Raw genomic sequence first — 16,916 nt, 5'->3', positions numbered from 1 at the left:
CTTTACTGAATTCATGTATCAGCTCTAGCAGTTTTTTGGTGGAGTCTTTAGCTTTTCTATATAGAGTATCTTGACATCTACAAATAGTGAAAATTTTACTTCTTCCTTGCCAATTTGGATGCCTTTTATTTTTTTGTTGTCTGGTTGTTATGGCTAGGACATCCAGTACTATGTTAAATAAGTGGTGAGAGAGGACATCCCTGTCTTGTGCCTGACCATAGGAAAAAGCTCTCGGTTGTTCCCATTGAGGATGGTATTAGCTGTGGGTTATTCATATATGACCTTACTATGTTCCTTCAAAACCCAATTTGTTGAGGCTTTTATTGTGAATGGACATTGTACTTTTTGTGAAATGCTTTTTCTACATCTATTAAAAAGATCATATGGTTCTTATCCTTTCTTTTATTAAAGTGGTATATCATGATTGATTTACAAATATTGAACCACCCTTGCAAACTAGGAATAAATCCCAGTTGATGGATTTTTTTAATGTACCGTTAGATTTGGTTTGCTAGTGTTTTATTGAGAATTTTTGTATCCATGTTCATTGGGGGTATTGGCCTGTACTTCTTTTATTTAGTGGAGTCTTTCTCTGGTCCTGGTTTCAGGGTAATGGCTCATAGAATAAATTTAGAAGTTTTCCTTTTCTATTTTTTGGAATAGTTTGAAAAGAATAGGTATTATTAGCTCTTCTTTAGATGTTTGGTAGAATTTACCTTTGAAGCCATCTTGCCCTGGACATTTGTTGTGAGATTTTTAATTACTGATTCAATTTCTTTTCCGGTTATCCGTCTATTCAAGTTTTCAATTTCTTCCTGTTTCAGTTTTGGTAGTTTATGTTTCTAGGGATTTATCCATTTCTTCCAGGTTGTCCAGTTTGTTGGCATATAGTTTATCATGATATTCTCTTATAATTGTTTATATTTCTGTGCTGTTGGTTGCTATTTCTCATCTGTCTTTTGTGATTTCATTTATTTGGGTCCTTTCTCTTTTTGATAGGTTTGGCTAGAGGTTTGTCAATTTTATTATTTTTTTTCAAAGAACCAGCTCCTGGGTTCATTGATCTGTTTCTATATCATTTATTTTTGCTCACATTTTTATTGTTTCCTTCTCTCTGCTGGCTTTAGGCTTTGTTTGTTGTTCTTTTTCTAACTTCTTAACATTGGAGATCCATAACTAAAGGCTATTAGTAAATAGATATTTGAAGTCATAGGTCTGAACAACATCACTTAGGGAGATGCTATAAACAGAGGGTAAAATGGTAGGCTCATATCTGAGTAAATTTAAAGGTTGGAAAAAGGACGATCAAATTTTGAGGATTGGAAGAGGTGAATATTAAATGAATTGTATTTATAAGTCCTTGAAGTGTCCTGACACATAGTAAACAGTGTTTGTTAAATAAAATAAATTCAACTACAATCACCCTGACATATTGCATTCATCTTCCATTTCATTTCATTTTCTTATCTGTTTGTTTTAGCCTACCTTCTCCTTTTGATTTTTCTACTTATTTATATTAAGGCTCTGCTGATCATACAATCGTCAAGCACCCACACTTCTGCTATTATATACCATCATGCTGAAATGTGACTTGTATCCTTTACGGCAAAATCCCGTTTGTCAATATTGATAGTCTCAAACTCTTGCTCTCTCGTTCTGAAATTCACTCAGATTAGGGTTTTGTCTTTACCACTCCTCTAAAACCTTTTTAAGTTCTCCAACAAGCATCATATTTGCTAAATCTAATGTCAATTCTTAGTCTCTATCTTACTTGGCCTGTCAGCATTTGATGGTTTTCATCAGTCTGTCATTGAAATGTATTTTTTATTCAGCTTCCATCTCTTGTTTTCCTACTGTCTTATTGACTGATTCCTCACCTTCTCCATGATTTCTTATTGTTGATTCTTATTATTGGAGTTACTTATACAGCTCAGCGCTTGTAGGTCTTTTATTTTTACATCTATACTCATGTTGACCTTGTCTAGTTCTTTTTTTTCTTGATCTCTCTTTATTTTTAATGTTTATTTATTTTTGAGTAAGAGGCAGAGGGGCAGAGAGAGGAGTCACAGAATCCGAAGTAGGCTCCAGGCTCTGAGCTGTCAGCACAGAGCCCGACGTAGGGCTCGAACTCACAGACTGAGAGATCATGACCTGAGCCGAAGTCCAACGCTTAACTGACTGAGCCACCCGCGTGTCCCTGACCTTGTCTAGTTCTTATGCATCAGTGTTTATGCATACTATATTCAGGAACTCTTCTTTGACTGTCAGCACTATATATCCATTTGCCTTCTTGACATTGCCACTCATAAGTTTGATTGGCATCTCAAAGTTAATACAGGCCAAACCCAGCCTCTGATTATCATCCACACACAAATTTTGCCTCAACCAAGATCTTCTCTAAGTTCATGACAAATCTAGGTTTCCACTTGTTCAAGTGACAACATTTGGGAGTCCACTTTGACCTCTTTTGGTCATACCTTACAATGTGTCTGTTAGGAAAATTTTCTGGTTTACATTCACATGATACCTGCAGTCTGACCATTGCTTGTCACCACTATTATGACTACCTTGCTTTATTTCATCTGGATTATTGAAATAACCAACTTTCTCCCTGTTTCCATCATTATCCTCCTATAAGCTGTACTTAGCACAATAGCTGAGTGATGTTGCTAAAAGTATAAGGAGGGTAAGGGACCAAAACCCCAGTAGAAATAACCTCAAATATATAAATGATGTTCATATTCACTCAGAAATGGACAAATGCAAATTAAGACTACTCAATTTCTCATTGGTGAGACTGGAGAAAAGATTTAAGAACTCATGTTGGCATGCTGTGAGGAAATAGGCATGTTCGTACATTGCTGATAGACATGTTTATACATTACTGATGGGAATACAAGTTGCTACAATTCTAGAGAGAAATTTGGCAATGTCTAGTGAAATCTCGTATAAATCTTTCAACCAATGCAGCCAACAATTTTAAGAATCTACCCAAAAGATATGCCTCCAACAATATGAAAACATAGGCAAAAGTTTATTAATTATAGCATTTTTAAATTGCAAAGTATAAGAAAATCCAAATGCCCATTCATAGGAGAGTGGTTGAAAAATATATGATACAAGCCACAGTGGAATACTAAGTAGCTGTAAGAAAAGAAGAACTGAACTGATTCGGAGTGATTTCCAAGACATACTATAAAATGAAAAAAGCAAAGTTCAAAACAATATGTATAGCCTGCTACCCCTCATATAAGAAAAAAAATGCAAGGAAATATATAGGCATCCACTCATTTATACCAAAGAAATTAGGAAGGATAAACCAAAAACTATTAAGATTGAGTCTAAGGGAAAGAGAAGAAGACAATGGGAATGGGTTAGCAGGGGTGAAGTACAATAACATTTCTCTGATTGTATCTTTTGGTATAGCTCTGATTCTTGGAATCGTAGTAATGTTTTGCATACCATTTACATGCCCTCAGATAAACGATTAAAACCAACCAGGAAATAGGGGATCCCCAAATGGAATGCAAATACTAACTAATGAAAGCATATATTACAAAAGAATAACATGAGCACACTTAAAGGGACAGGAAAGAAAGCTAACCTAAGTGACTTAGAAAGCAGTATATTCACTAGACACTGAAAAGCCAAAGGTCTAAGTGTTGTAATCTACTTGGTAAAAATGTTTCCCATAAGGGCATGAGTTAGCATACATACCACTTTCATTTGCATACCAGAATTGAACGAAAAAGTACATATAGTTAATGAGAGACACGTTTCTTACTGTTGGAGGAAGACCTAAGGAGGAAGGCTAAGATAAACCCTGTAGTATTAGATTAGAATAAGAGGCATTAGTTTAAACTCAGGTTTTTAAATATGCTTTCAGACAGATTAATATACATGTGGTTATATGTGTAGGTTATGCATATATCTATACATTCACATATTTCCTAGCTTTCATTGAGAGGGCCTAGAAGCAGTGACACTCCAGGACAATGAGCACACCTAGCACCAAATCTTGGTTTCTAAACACCATTCTTCAACAAAAGGAATCAAGCTCCTTGGAGAAGTGGATTCCAGGACAGGCAAGAAAAATACAAGGTGATCCTAGAACATCTTGTGATGTCAGAATGTAAGGAAATATTGCCCCCAAGATGGAGGTGTATGAAAAACAGGAGCCAATCTGAAGGAGCTCTTAATGGCCAAAACTGGAGTAATTTCAATAATGAAAAATTATGGCATTTGATTTTAAACCCTAGACAAAATATACCCAGGGAGTCTAGACTATGTATAAAAGGCAAATACATAAATGAGGGGAAAGGAACAGCTCTTCCTTATGGCTGAATTCCAATTACTAGTTGTAGACAGAAATGGGAAATACAGAATCATCATTGCAAATGCCCCAATAACTGTTGCAAACAAGATTCACCAATGGATAATAAAATGAATGGGCAAAAGTTTGAGAGGAAACAGGATTTGCAGTCTCAAAGTCTTCCCAAAGATATTAACTATAAATGTAGAGATAGTAACTTTTTAGTGGAAAAACCTACCAGATCAAGGTAAATATCACCAGTAATAATACATACCAATAATCACAAATCCATTATATGATGCATAGTCTTGTGTGTGTGTGGTAGTCTCTCTAAAAATATAAAACCTTTTGTTGGGGTGCCTGGGTGGCTCAGTTGGTTAAGGATCTGACTCTTGATTTCAGCTCAGGTCGTGATATGGTTGTGAGATTGAGCTCTGCCTTGGGCTCTGCACTGGGTGTGGGGTTCTGCTTAACATTATCCCTCTCCCTATGCCCTCTCCCGCTTTCTCTCTCTCTTAAGAAACAAAAACAAAAATAAAACAAAAACCTTTCTGTTAACATGTTTGTTTCTCCCCTAGCATTCATACATTGAAGCCCTAACCCCCAGTGTGCCTATATTTGGAGAAGGGGGCTCTAAGGAGGTAATTAAGGTTAAATGAGAATAAGGATAGGGCCCAGATCCAATAGGATTACTGTCCTTATAAGATGAGACATCAAAGTGCACCCTGTCTCTCTCCACACCCCCACCCCAGCACAAAGGCACTAAGCCAGCATGCTCAAATTGAGGAAAGGATATGTGAGGACATAGCAGGGATGCTGCCTGCCATGTGCAAGCAGGCAGGAAGAAGGCTCTCATGAGAAACTGAATTGGCTGGAAACTTGATCTTGGACTTTTAGCCTCCAAAACTGTGAGAAAAGAGATTTTTGTTGCTTAAGCCACCTAGGCTGTGGTGTTTTGTTATGATAGCCTTAGCAGACTAATATACTTTCCAAGCATGAGAACATATCAGATAAAAGAAAAAAGAAAATATCAGGTAAACTCAATTTGTGGGGCATTCTATAAAATTACTGATTAGTATTCTTCAAAAGTGTCAAGATCAAAAGACAAAGAAAAGACTGACAAACCGTTGCAGACTGGAGAGACTACGGAGGGGAAAAAAACCCAAACAACTGCATGCAATATAGGACCTAGGGACCTGGAATAGGATTCTGGAACAGAAAGATGACATAGGTGGAAAAATATATATATAAAATTTGAATAAGGCCTGTAGTTTAGCTAATAATATTGCACCAATGACAATTCCCTGTTCTTGTTATAAGGTGTTAAATTTAGAAGTGGGATAAATGACAAAGGAATTTTTGTACTATTTTTGCATTTTTTCTATAAGTCTAAAATTAAATCAAACCAAAAATTTTGAAAACAAACAAAATAAAATCTTTTAAAAATGCAAATCAGGGGGCAACCAGGTGGCTCAATCGGTTGAGTGCCCAACTCTTGATTTCAGCTCGTCATGATCCCAGGGTCATGGGATCAAACCCCATGTCAGGCTTCATGCCCAGCATGGAGCCAGCTTAAGATTTTCTTTCTCTCTCTCTCTCTCTCCCTCTCTCTCTCTCTCTCTGCCCCTCTCCCTTGCTTGTGTGCACACTCTCCCTCTCTAAAATAAAAACTGAAAAGAATAGTAATAATAATAAAAATGTAAATCAGAACATTTCCTCCCCTGTTCAAAATCCTCTGGTGGTGGGGTACCTGGATGGCTCAGTCAGTTAAACGATGGACTCTTGGTTTTGGCTCAGGTCATGATCTCATGGTTCATGAGATCAAGCCCCACGTTGAGCTGACAGCATAGATCCTGCTTGAGATTCTCTCTCCCCACTCCTTTTCTCTCTGCCTCTTCCCCACACACGTCCTCTCAAAATAAATAAACTTAAAAAAAAAAAAACCTCTAGTGGCTTTCTATCTTACTCAAAGTAGATGCCAGATTCTACACGATGGCCTAATAACCCTACATTGGTTGTCTCCCTGTTTTCTCTTTAACCTCATCTCCTGCTAGTGCCTCCACCCCCACTAAACTTTAGCCAAACCAGCCTCTTGCTGTTCCTTAAATATAGCAGGCACATTCCTGGCTCAAGCGCTTGCATGGGTTTTTCTTGACTACCATTAGTTGTTCCTCCTATAGCTAACTACATGGCCTTCTCACTCACATGTTTTGTCTTTACTCAAACGTCACCTCATCAATTAAGCATTCCCTACCACCCTGTTTAATTTTGCACCCACCAGCCTCCTGCAATTCCATATTCCAATATTATTTTTTCCCATAACCATCATCATTATCAATATTCTGCATATTATACTTATTTAATTGTATTATTATATGTTGGTATACAAAAAAGTTTATTATGCATCTAAGTTTAAGTTAGGGAAGAAAGAGGCTTTGGCTGTTTTTTCACTAATGTATTACCAGTAAGCATGAATGGAGAATGAATAGTTCTATGGAAGCTGCTTCACCTCCAATGAAGGAATGAATGAGAAATTTCAGTTTCAAGAGCAGGAAGAAAGAAGAAATAAAGAAGAGATGTATGAAGAAAACAAAACTTTCCTTCATGTGTTACTGGAGCACTGGCCAGATGGTTACATGGCCACCTCCAATTGCAATGAAACCTGGGAACACGACCGTTCAAACACAATTTACCTTCTGTTGGTAAAGGAGAGAGTGAATACTGGGTAGATTGCTAATAATGCCTGCCACCAGAACCAGATCTACCACATTTTTACAAAAAGTTTAGGTTATACGGACAACAAATACTATAAAGTATTCAGACAAAAAAATTATTAACTAAAGTAGCCCAAACTTTCATAATTTCTACTTTTGTTTCAGAAATACTAAGAGAAAAAAACAACACAAAATTTACAGATTTCTGAGGATAAAAATCTAAATCAAGAACCTTCTATATGTATATTTTGAATGATATATGATACCAAGAAAAATATATTCTCAAATACTCTAGAGCCCAGAAAATACACTTTTCATCTCTTCCTCTTGAATAAAATTACTTAAACATGTACTGTTACAACTGCTCATTGTGTCTTCTTTAAGAAAAATATTCCTACTTTTGTTGACTTTGTACTATGTCAATTTGGCTAGGCTGGACTACGTTTCCCAGAATTCCCTTTGGTGTATATTTCCAGTTAGAGTCACAAAGAGATTCTTGTGGGAGAATTGGAGGGCAAAAGTGAAACAGTAGTCATCTTGTAGCTCCTACACATTCTCTCTGTTCCACTGGCTCATCTTGGCATGAGGAAACAGCCAGGTCCAAAACTACTTTATCTTCCCCTGGATTTTTCTTCAACTTCTCTTACTCCCCAGCCAGGTGAGTGTGTTTAGCTCTGTGAAAATGAGCCCTGGCTTCTGGAGGACATGGGTACCATCAAGATCAAAGACAACAAGGACTGACACAGATTTCAGTTTGTTCTGGTGGCCTTCAGCTTGTGCCTGTGTGTTCTAATTTGTTCTTGCTCCTTCACACTACGTGCATCTTTCTTCCTTGCTTTCTTCACTGTGGCTTCAAGTTCCAGGATTAATGGGAAGACAATATCTCCTCACAAGGAGGGAAGAAGATCAGACTACTGGAACAAATATGTACACACACACACGCGCACACATACACACACACCCTACACATTCTAGTAGTTCTGAGATTTGACTGCACTCTGATACACTACTCTTGAATTTTTTTTACACTATTTTCGAATTTATAAAGAAATTCTTGGGGCACCTGGTGGCTCAGTTGGTTAAGTATCTGACTTTGGCTGAGGTCATGATCTCATGGTTGGTGGGTTCAAGCCCTGTGTTGGTTCTCTGCTGATGGCTTAGAGCCTGGAGCCTGCTTTGGATTCTGTGCCTCCCTCTCACTCTGCCCCTCCCCAACTCACGCTCTGTCTCTCTCGGTCTCTCAAAAATAAATAAAAGTGTGTAAAAATTTTTAAAAAAAGAAATTCTCCAATAATTTCTTCTATGAGTTTTAGAATTTTGCTTTCAAAGATTGTTCTTTACCTCATATTGATTTTTGTGTATAGTGTGAATAAGAAGCTCAATTTCATTTTTTTCCATATGTTTAACAAATTGTACCCCACATTCTTAATTAGAAAGTCCATCTTTTTTTTGAATGGCATGGAATAATAGCTTTATCATATAACAAGTGTCCATATATGTGGAGGCTTATTTTCCTTATCTTTCTCTTAGGCTCCATTGGTATATCCATGTATCAGTAAATGCTTGTGTTTTGATTATAGTAGCTTTAATGTAAATCTTAGAAAGTACTCTTACTCCTCTTTATCAAAAGTAGTTTTGAATTCTTGATCTTTTAAATTTTATATATATTTTAGAATTATCTTGTTGCATCCCATAATGCAATATTTTGGGCAGGTATTGGGATTCAATAGAAAAATTTGAAGATAATTGACATGTTGATAGAATCTCTAAGCATGGTACATTTCTCTGTTTATTTAGGTCTGTAATCCCTTTCAATTGAGTTTTAAAATATTTTCTAAAGAGGTGTTGCACAACTTCTTGAAGGTTTATTTCTAAATAGCTGATATCTTCGATAAATGGTAATTAACAATATCTCTTAGTATGAAATATAGCACTCTAAAAGTGCTTAATGGAATCATACTGTATGTATTTATCAGTGTGCTGTTTTTTCACTCAATATTATGTTTTAAAGATTCATCCATTAGTTCATTCATTTCTAGGGCCATGTGGTATTTCATTGTATATATATATATATATATATATATATATATATATATATATATATATACCACGACTTATCCATTCTATTGTTGATAGATATAGACCTTTTCCCAGTGTTTGACTGTTACAGACAATGCTTCTATAAAACAAATTTTGTATTTGTGCCCTTATGCATGTAAGTATGCATTTGGGGAGGGCTTATATAAGAGTGGAATTACATGAAGAAAATGTCACGCTGTTGGTAAAAGGATTGTATTATATACTCAAAAGTGGTTTATAAGAGTTCCCAACATTCCACATTCTGTGTAACACAAGAACTAGTCAGTTCCTTGTTTGTTTATCCAAAGTGATATGTCTATAGTGGTATCTTATTTCCTTGATTCCTAATGAGTTTGAATAATTTATCGTATGTTTACTGTTCATTTGAGTTTTTTTTTTTTGTGAAGTGCTATGCCAAGTCTTTTGCCTATTTTCAATAGATATTTCTGTAAATTGTATATAAACTTCTATACATTGCGTATTTCTTATCTATTTATAGGAGTTCTTTATATATTTTGAATACGAGATTTTTGTTCATTATGTGTGATGCAAATATTTTTTATTCCTTTGTGGTTTGTGTATTTAGTATTTGGGGACATTTTTTTTGATTGGTAGAATGTATTCAAATTAATCAGTCTTTTCCTTTTGTGCTTATTGAGTCAAATTTGTTTTTTAAATTTTTTAACGTTTATTTATTTATTTATTTTTTTTTCAACTTTTTTATTTATTTTTGGGACAGAGAGAGACAGAGCATGAACGGGGGAGGGGCAGAGAGAGAGGGAGACATAGAATCTGAAACAGGCTCTGGGCTCCGAACTGTCAGCACAGAGCCTGACGCGGGGCTCGAACCCACAGACCGCGAGATCATGACCTGAGCCGAAGTCGGACACTTAACCAACTGAGCCACCCAGGCGCCCCTTGAATCACATTTTTGAAAAGTCCTATCTCCTCCAAGATCACGAAGAAAGTTTCCTACATTATCTTCTAAAAACTTTATAGTTTTTCTTTTCATAGTTAAGAATTTACTTTGCCTTATCATGAAGAGATCTTTGTGTGGGTATATTTACTTATTTTCATATTGATACTCAAATGTCATAGCACCATAGTAAGAAATCCATCCTTTCTCTAGTGTTCTCTAGTGCCACATCTGTTACATATCACATTTACGTACATGCATGAGTGTTTCTGTATTTCATCTTCTATTCCATTGGTCTATTTATCCCTAGGCCAGTATTGTGTTGCCTTCATTATCCTAACCTTATAATGTCTTTTTTAAAATTGTAGTATAATTGACACATAATGTTACAGTAGTTTCAGGTGTTCAATATGGTGGTTGGACAAGTCTGTATGCTATGCTCACCACAAATATAGTTACCATCTGTCATCATATGATGCTTTTACAATGCCATTGACTATATTCCTTATGCTGTACCTTGTATCCTCATGACTTATTTATTCCATAACTGGAAGCCTGTACCGCCCACTTCCCTTCATCCATCTTGGCCAACCCCGTCCCCCCAGCAACTACTAAGTTTTTTCTGTATTCATGTAACTGTTTCTGCTTTTTTGGTTTGTTTTGTTGTTTTTTAACATTACACATATAAGTGAAATCATATGGTATTTGTCTTTCTCTGACTTATTTCACTTAATGTAATACCCTCTAGGCCCACCCATGTTGTCACAAATGAGAAAATCTAATTCTTTTTTATGGCTGAGTAATATTTCATTATACATGTATGTGTGTGTATGCATATATTACAATTTCTTTGTTCATTCATCTATTTTTTTATGTTTTATTTAGACCCAGTTAGTTAACATAGTGCAATATTAGATTCAGGTGTACAATATAGTGATTTAACACTTTCATACTATACCTGGTGCTCATCACAAGTGTACTCCTTGATCCCCATCACCCATTTACCCCATCCCCCCACTCACCACCATTCTGATAACCACCAGTTTGTTCTCTATAGTTAAGAGTCTGTTTCTTGATTTGCCTCTCTCTCTCCATTTTCTCCCCTTTGCTCATTTGTTTTGTTTCTTAAATTCCATATAGAAGTGAAATCATGAGGTAATTGTCCTTCTTTGACTTATTTTGTTTAACGTAATACTCTCTAGCTCAATCCATGTCATTGCAAATGGCAAGACTTCATTCTTTTGTATGGCCGAGTAATATTCTATTGTGTATATATATACCACATCTTCTTTATCCATTCATCTATTGATGGGCACTTGAGTTGCTTCCATATCTTGGCTACTGTAAATAATGCTGTGATAAATATAGTGGTACATATATCTTTTCAAATTAGTGTTTTTGTTTTCTTTGTATAAATATCTAGGTAATAAAATCATTGGATCATATGGTACTTCTATTTTTAATTTTTTGAGGACCTCCATACTGTTTTCTACAGTGGTTGCACCAACTTACATTCCCACCAACAGTGCATGAGGGTTCCTTTTTCTCCACGTCCTTAACAACACTTGCTATTTCTTGTCTTTTTGATTCTAGCTATTCTGACAAGTATGAGGTGATCTCTCATTGTGGTTTTGATTTGTATTTCCCTGATGTTGAGTATGATGAGCATCTTTCTATTGGCCATCTGTATGTCTTCTTTGGAAAAATGACAAAGTAAAATTTGTGTTGTTTTTTCCCCTTAGTATTTCTGAAACAAAAGTAGAAATTATGAAAGTTTGGGCTACTTTGGGTAACAATTTTTTTTTGTCTGAATAGTTTATAGTATTTATTTATTGTTCTTATAACCTAAACTTTTTGTGAAAATGTGGTAGATATGGTTCTGGTGGCAGGCATTATCAGCCATCTACCCAGTATTCACTCTCCTTTACCAACAGAAGGTAAATTGTGTTTGAACAGTCATGTTCCCAGGCTTCATTGCAATTAGAGGTGGCCATGTAACAGTTTGGCCAGTGCGCCAGTAACACAGGAAGAAAAGTTTTGTTTTCTTCGTATATCTCTTCTTTATTGCTTCTTTCTTCCTACTCTTGAAACTGGAATTTCTCATTCATTCCTTCATTGGAGGTGAAGCAGCTTCCATAGAACTATTCATTCTCCATTCATGTTTACTGGTAATACATCAGTGAACAAAACAGCCAAAGCCTCTTCCCTAACCTAAACTTAGATGCATATTCTAGAGAAGAAGCCCTCTGTCAACAATAGACACATAACAAAAGCAAGAAGTAAATCTTCATTGTTTTCTTTTACCGCATCGTTACCTAGCTTATGCTGATAGATGATGCTCTTATTATCTGTTTAATGTCATTGTAGCATCTACAGTGATGTCCCCCTTTCAATTCCCTTTCTCCCTTCCGCCCTCCCTTCCACCTCCCAGTCTTACCACCAGAGATTTGTCAATGTTATTATTCTTTTGAAAGAACAAACTTGGGATTTTGCTTGTGTTTGTTTTCTAATTTTTTTTAATTTATTCATTTTTGAGAGACAGAGTGTGTGTGAGGAAGAGGCAGAGAGAGAGGGAGACACAGAATCCAAAGCAGGCTCCAGGCTCTGAGCTGTCAGCATAGAGCTCAACATGGGGCTGGAACTCACGGACTGTGAGATCATGACCTGGCTGAAATCGGACCCTTAACCAACTGAGCCACCCAGGCACCCCTTGTTTCGTAAGTTCTAACTTCTGATTTTTCAATTTTTTCCCTTCTGCTTTAAAAAATGTTTAGGTTTTTAATTTGCTATCCTTTTCCTAACTTTTTGAGATGTCAGCTCATTAATTTTCATCCTTGCTTTTTTTTATGTTTATTTGTTTATTTATTTGTTTTTATTTCATTCTCTCTCTCTCTTTCTCTCTCTCTCTCTCTCTCTCTCCTATTTTTTAATTTAAATTCAAGTTAGTTAACATACAGTGTAGTCTTGTCTTTCAGAGTAAAACCCAGTGATTCATCTCTTGCCTATGACACCCACTATTCATCCCCAAAAGTTCCCTCTTAATGCCCATCACTCATTTAACCCATCCCCCCCACCCCTCCAGTAACCCTTAGTTTGTTCTCTATTTAAGAGTCTCTTATGGTTTGCCTCCCTGTCTGTGTCTTCTTTTTCCTTCCCTTCTACTACCTACTGCTACTACCTTTGTGGTAGTAGTTCATACCTTCTCAACATAGGTAACCTTGGTGCTCTAATATTCCATTCTGTTTGCCTATTACTGGAACCACAACTTCTATTGCTGTTCTTAAATTGTTTTGTTTTGTTTTGTTGTTTGTTTGTTTTGTTTTTTTTACTGAGGTTCACCATGCTGTGTCTAGATGTGATTTTCTTTTTTTCTTTCATGAAAGTAATTCATTTGGTTTTTTATTTGTGGATTGTACCTACCTTTCATCCATTCTGGAATGTTCTCAAGTATTATGACTTCAAGTATTCTGTCTACTATGCATTGTATCTCCTTTATCCGGAACTCCAGTTATACTTATGTTAGACTCTGTAACTCTGTCCTCATCATTTCTTAATCTCACTTTCATATTTTTCACACTTTCTGTATGCTACTGTATTAATCTCCCAGAGATGCTGGAACAAATCACCACAGTTTGGTGGCTTCAAACAAAATATAATTATTCCCTCAGAGTTTTGAAGGCTAGAAGTCCGAAATCAAAGTGTTTCTCTGTGTTGATTCCTTCTGGATGAAGAATTCTTCTTCTTTTTTTTTTTTTTATTTAAAAAAGTTTTTAATGTTTATTCAGTTTTGAGAGAGAGACAGAGCAGAGACAGGGCATGAGCAGGGGAAGGGCAGAGAGAGAGGGAGACACAGAATGTGAAGCAGTTTCCAGGTTCTGAGCTGTCAGCACAGAGCTCAACACAGGGCTTGAACTCAGGAACTAGGAGATCATGACCTGAGCCGAAGTCGGATTTTTAACCGACTGAGCCACCCAGGCACCCCAAGAATTCTTCCTTCTGAGGAAGAATTTGTTCCATGTCACCCTCTTACCTTCTAGCAGTTGTTGGCAATCCTTGGTGTTCCCTGGCTTTAGATACATTGTTCAGTCTCTGCCTCTGTCTTCACATGGCCTTGCCTGATGGGTCTTCATACATGAGTTTAAAATCTCCCTCTCCTTTCTCTTATAAGGACATGAGACATTGGGTTTAGGGTTCACCCTAAATATAGAGTGATCTCATCTCAAGATCATTGATTTAATCTCATATTCAAGGACCCTAGTTCTAAATAAGGCCATATTTATTGGTACTAGGCATTAGAATTTGGATATACTTTTTTGGGGGACAAAGTTCAACCCACTATAGTTACATTCTGGTTAATTTCCTCATATAAATCGTCCTGTTTATTAGTCTCACTTTAGTTGTATCAAATCTCCTTTTAAACATATTCATTTAAGGGATGCCTGTGTGGCTCAGTTGGTTAAGCATCTGACTTCGACTCAGGTCATGATATCATGGTTCGTGGGTTAGAGCCCCGCATCGGGCTCTGTGCTGACAGCTCAGAGCCTGGAGCCTGCTTCGGATTCTGTGTCTCCCTCTCTCTCTGCCCCTCCCCTGATCACACTGATCAAAAGTAAATAAATATTAAAAAAAATTTTTTTTACCATATTCATTTAAATGAAAAAAAATTCAACTATATATTTTCATCCTTCAAAATGCTTAGGGGCCCCTGGGTGGCTCAGTTGGTTAAGCATCTGACTCTTGATTTCCACTCAGGTCATGATCTCATGGTTCTGAGATCAAGTCCCACGTCAGGCTCCATGCTAGCGTAAAGCCTGCTTAAGATTGTCTCTTTCTCCTTCTGTCCTCCCTCCCCGTCTCAAAAATAAAAATTAAAATGCTTTGTCTTTCTTTCTTTCTTCTTTCTTTTCTTTCTTTCTTTCTTTCTTTCTTTCTTTCACTCTCTGCACCCATCTTAAAGATGTTCTTTATTTTCCTAAATATAGAAAAACATGGCAATTTATATTTTGTTTCAAGTAAATACAATATCTGAAGTTTTGTAGGTCCATTCCTATTGTTTGTTGATTCTCTAGGTTCACGGTGCCTTGTATTCTCATATTTTTTAGTGAATTTTATTTGTGAGTAGTTCAATTTCATAAAAAGTTTGCTTTTTGAGATTCATGGAGACCTTAATTGTTATTATTAATATTATTAATATTTATTAATATTAATATTATTGGTATTATTGTGGGCTCATTCAGAAAGCGTACGCATTTTGCTTCTGCCAGAGTTTGGGATAACTTCTTGTTTGGAACTATTTTAAACTAAAGTTTTAGTTTGAGAGTTTGCAGATGACTCAAACACTATAAATTTGCACTTTAAGCCAAGTGGTCAGATTATGGATTCAACTTTTTAGGGATATTGCCTTCCTCTGCTAAATTGCAAAGTTGAGGACAAATTTTCACATAATCTTTGGTGAAAGTGAGTGGTATTTTTAGTTTACTCTTTTACTAAGGTGTATATAGCACTTAGGTGCCTCTGACTTATAAGAGGAAAGATCTCTGCTTAAACTCTCCGCCTTAGACAGACCCTAAAATTTGCCTCCTATACCCCGTGTGCATGAAAACCGAAATCCAAGTTCACCTAGTTTGGTAAATGTCCTCAAATTCCTCTTACCTCTCTGGTTCTCATCATCACAACATCTCTGGCTTGAGTATTCCTTACTTTCATTCCAGCTAAATAGTGCTCTTAACACAATGTTTTAAAGCTTTTATCTAGCACTTTAGTTGTTTATAGTGGCAGTTTGGTGTAGTAGTATTGTCTGCTTTCTTATCAGAAACAGAAATCTCCTTTTGCTATTTGAGTCAATTTAGATGGTTTCTATTATTTTAGACAAATGCTTATAGCAACTACATTTTTTTTCCACAAAATGATTGGCCTAGATTTTTTTTTTAATTTTTTTTTCAACGTTTATTTATTTTTGGGACAGAGAGAGACAGAGCATGAACGGGGGAGGGGCAGAGAGAGAGGGAGACACAGAATCGGAAACAGGCTCCAGGCTCTGAGCCATCAGCCCAGAGCCTGACGCGGGGCTCGAACTCCCGGACCGCGAGATCATGACCTGGCTGAAGTCAGACACTTAACCAACTGCGCCACCCAGGAGCCCCATAGATTTTTTTTTTTTTAATTGTATAGTTTCATGGGCTTTAAAATCTGAACTGTATTTGTGGTTATGATACAGTTTTTATTTATAGTTAATTTTTGCCTTTTCTCTTTCTTTTTCTAACTTGATTAGGCCAATAATTAATAGAGACAAATAAAGAGAAGTTAAAATAGAATGTAATAAGATCTGTGAAGTTTCTATGAGTGCATTATGGAGGTACTCACAAAAGACATTTTGTCAATATTTAAATGGGGAGATGTATATAAAGCTCTTAGCAAGCAGTCTCATACTTGCAAAGACCTCGATAGATATTAAAGTTGGTCATACTAGGGAAACCTACCTTAGAGAGAGGGTAGGAATTATCCAGACAAAGGGATCATTGGATGAATGGGAGAAATCCGTTTGTATAGATAGAGCTCAGAGCAACTAAGTAAACTTTAATAGAACTAAAGTGTGGAATAAAAGGTAAGTCTGGAGAGCCAAGAGTGGGACATATGTAGGGCCTAGTAGACATAATAAGGAACTTTATCCTAAGAGAAACATAGTATTGGAGGCTTTCGAGCAGGAAAGTATCTTGTTTCTATTTATGTTTTAGAAATATTATTTTTGGCTGCTGTATGACTGGATGTTGGAGTGAAGGACAGGCTAGAGTTCAGGACAAAGCCCAGGTTTCTGGCTAGGGCACCTGGGTGGTTGGTGTTATCATTCACTGATATGGGGAACAAAAAAAGAGGAGCAGGTTTGGAAGGTACAATA

The sequence above is a fragment of the Herpailurus yagouaroundi genome, unplaced genomic scaffold, assembly GCF_014898765.1.
Source record: "Herpailurus yagouaroundi ecotype Mexico unplaced genomic scaffold, PumYag 77, whole genome shotgun sequence".
NCBI classification, from domain to species: domain Eukaryota; kingdom Metazoa; phylum Chordata; class Mammalia; order Carnivora; family Felidae; genus Herpailurus; species Herpailurus yagouaroundi.
Note: the sequence above shows the minus strand (reverse complement) of the source record.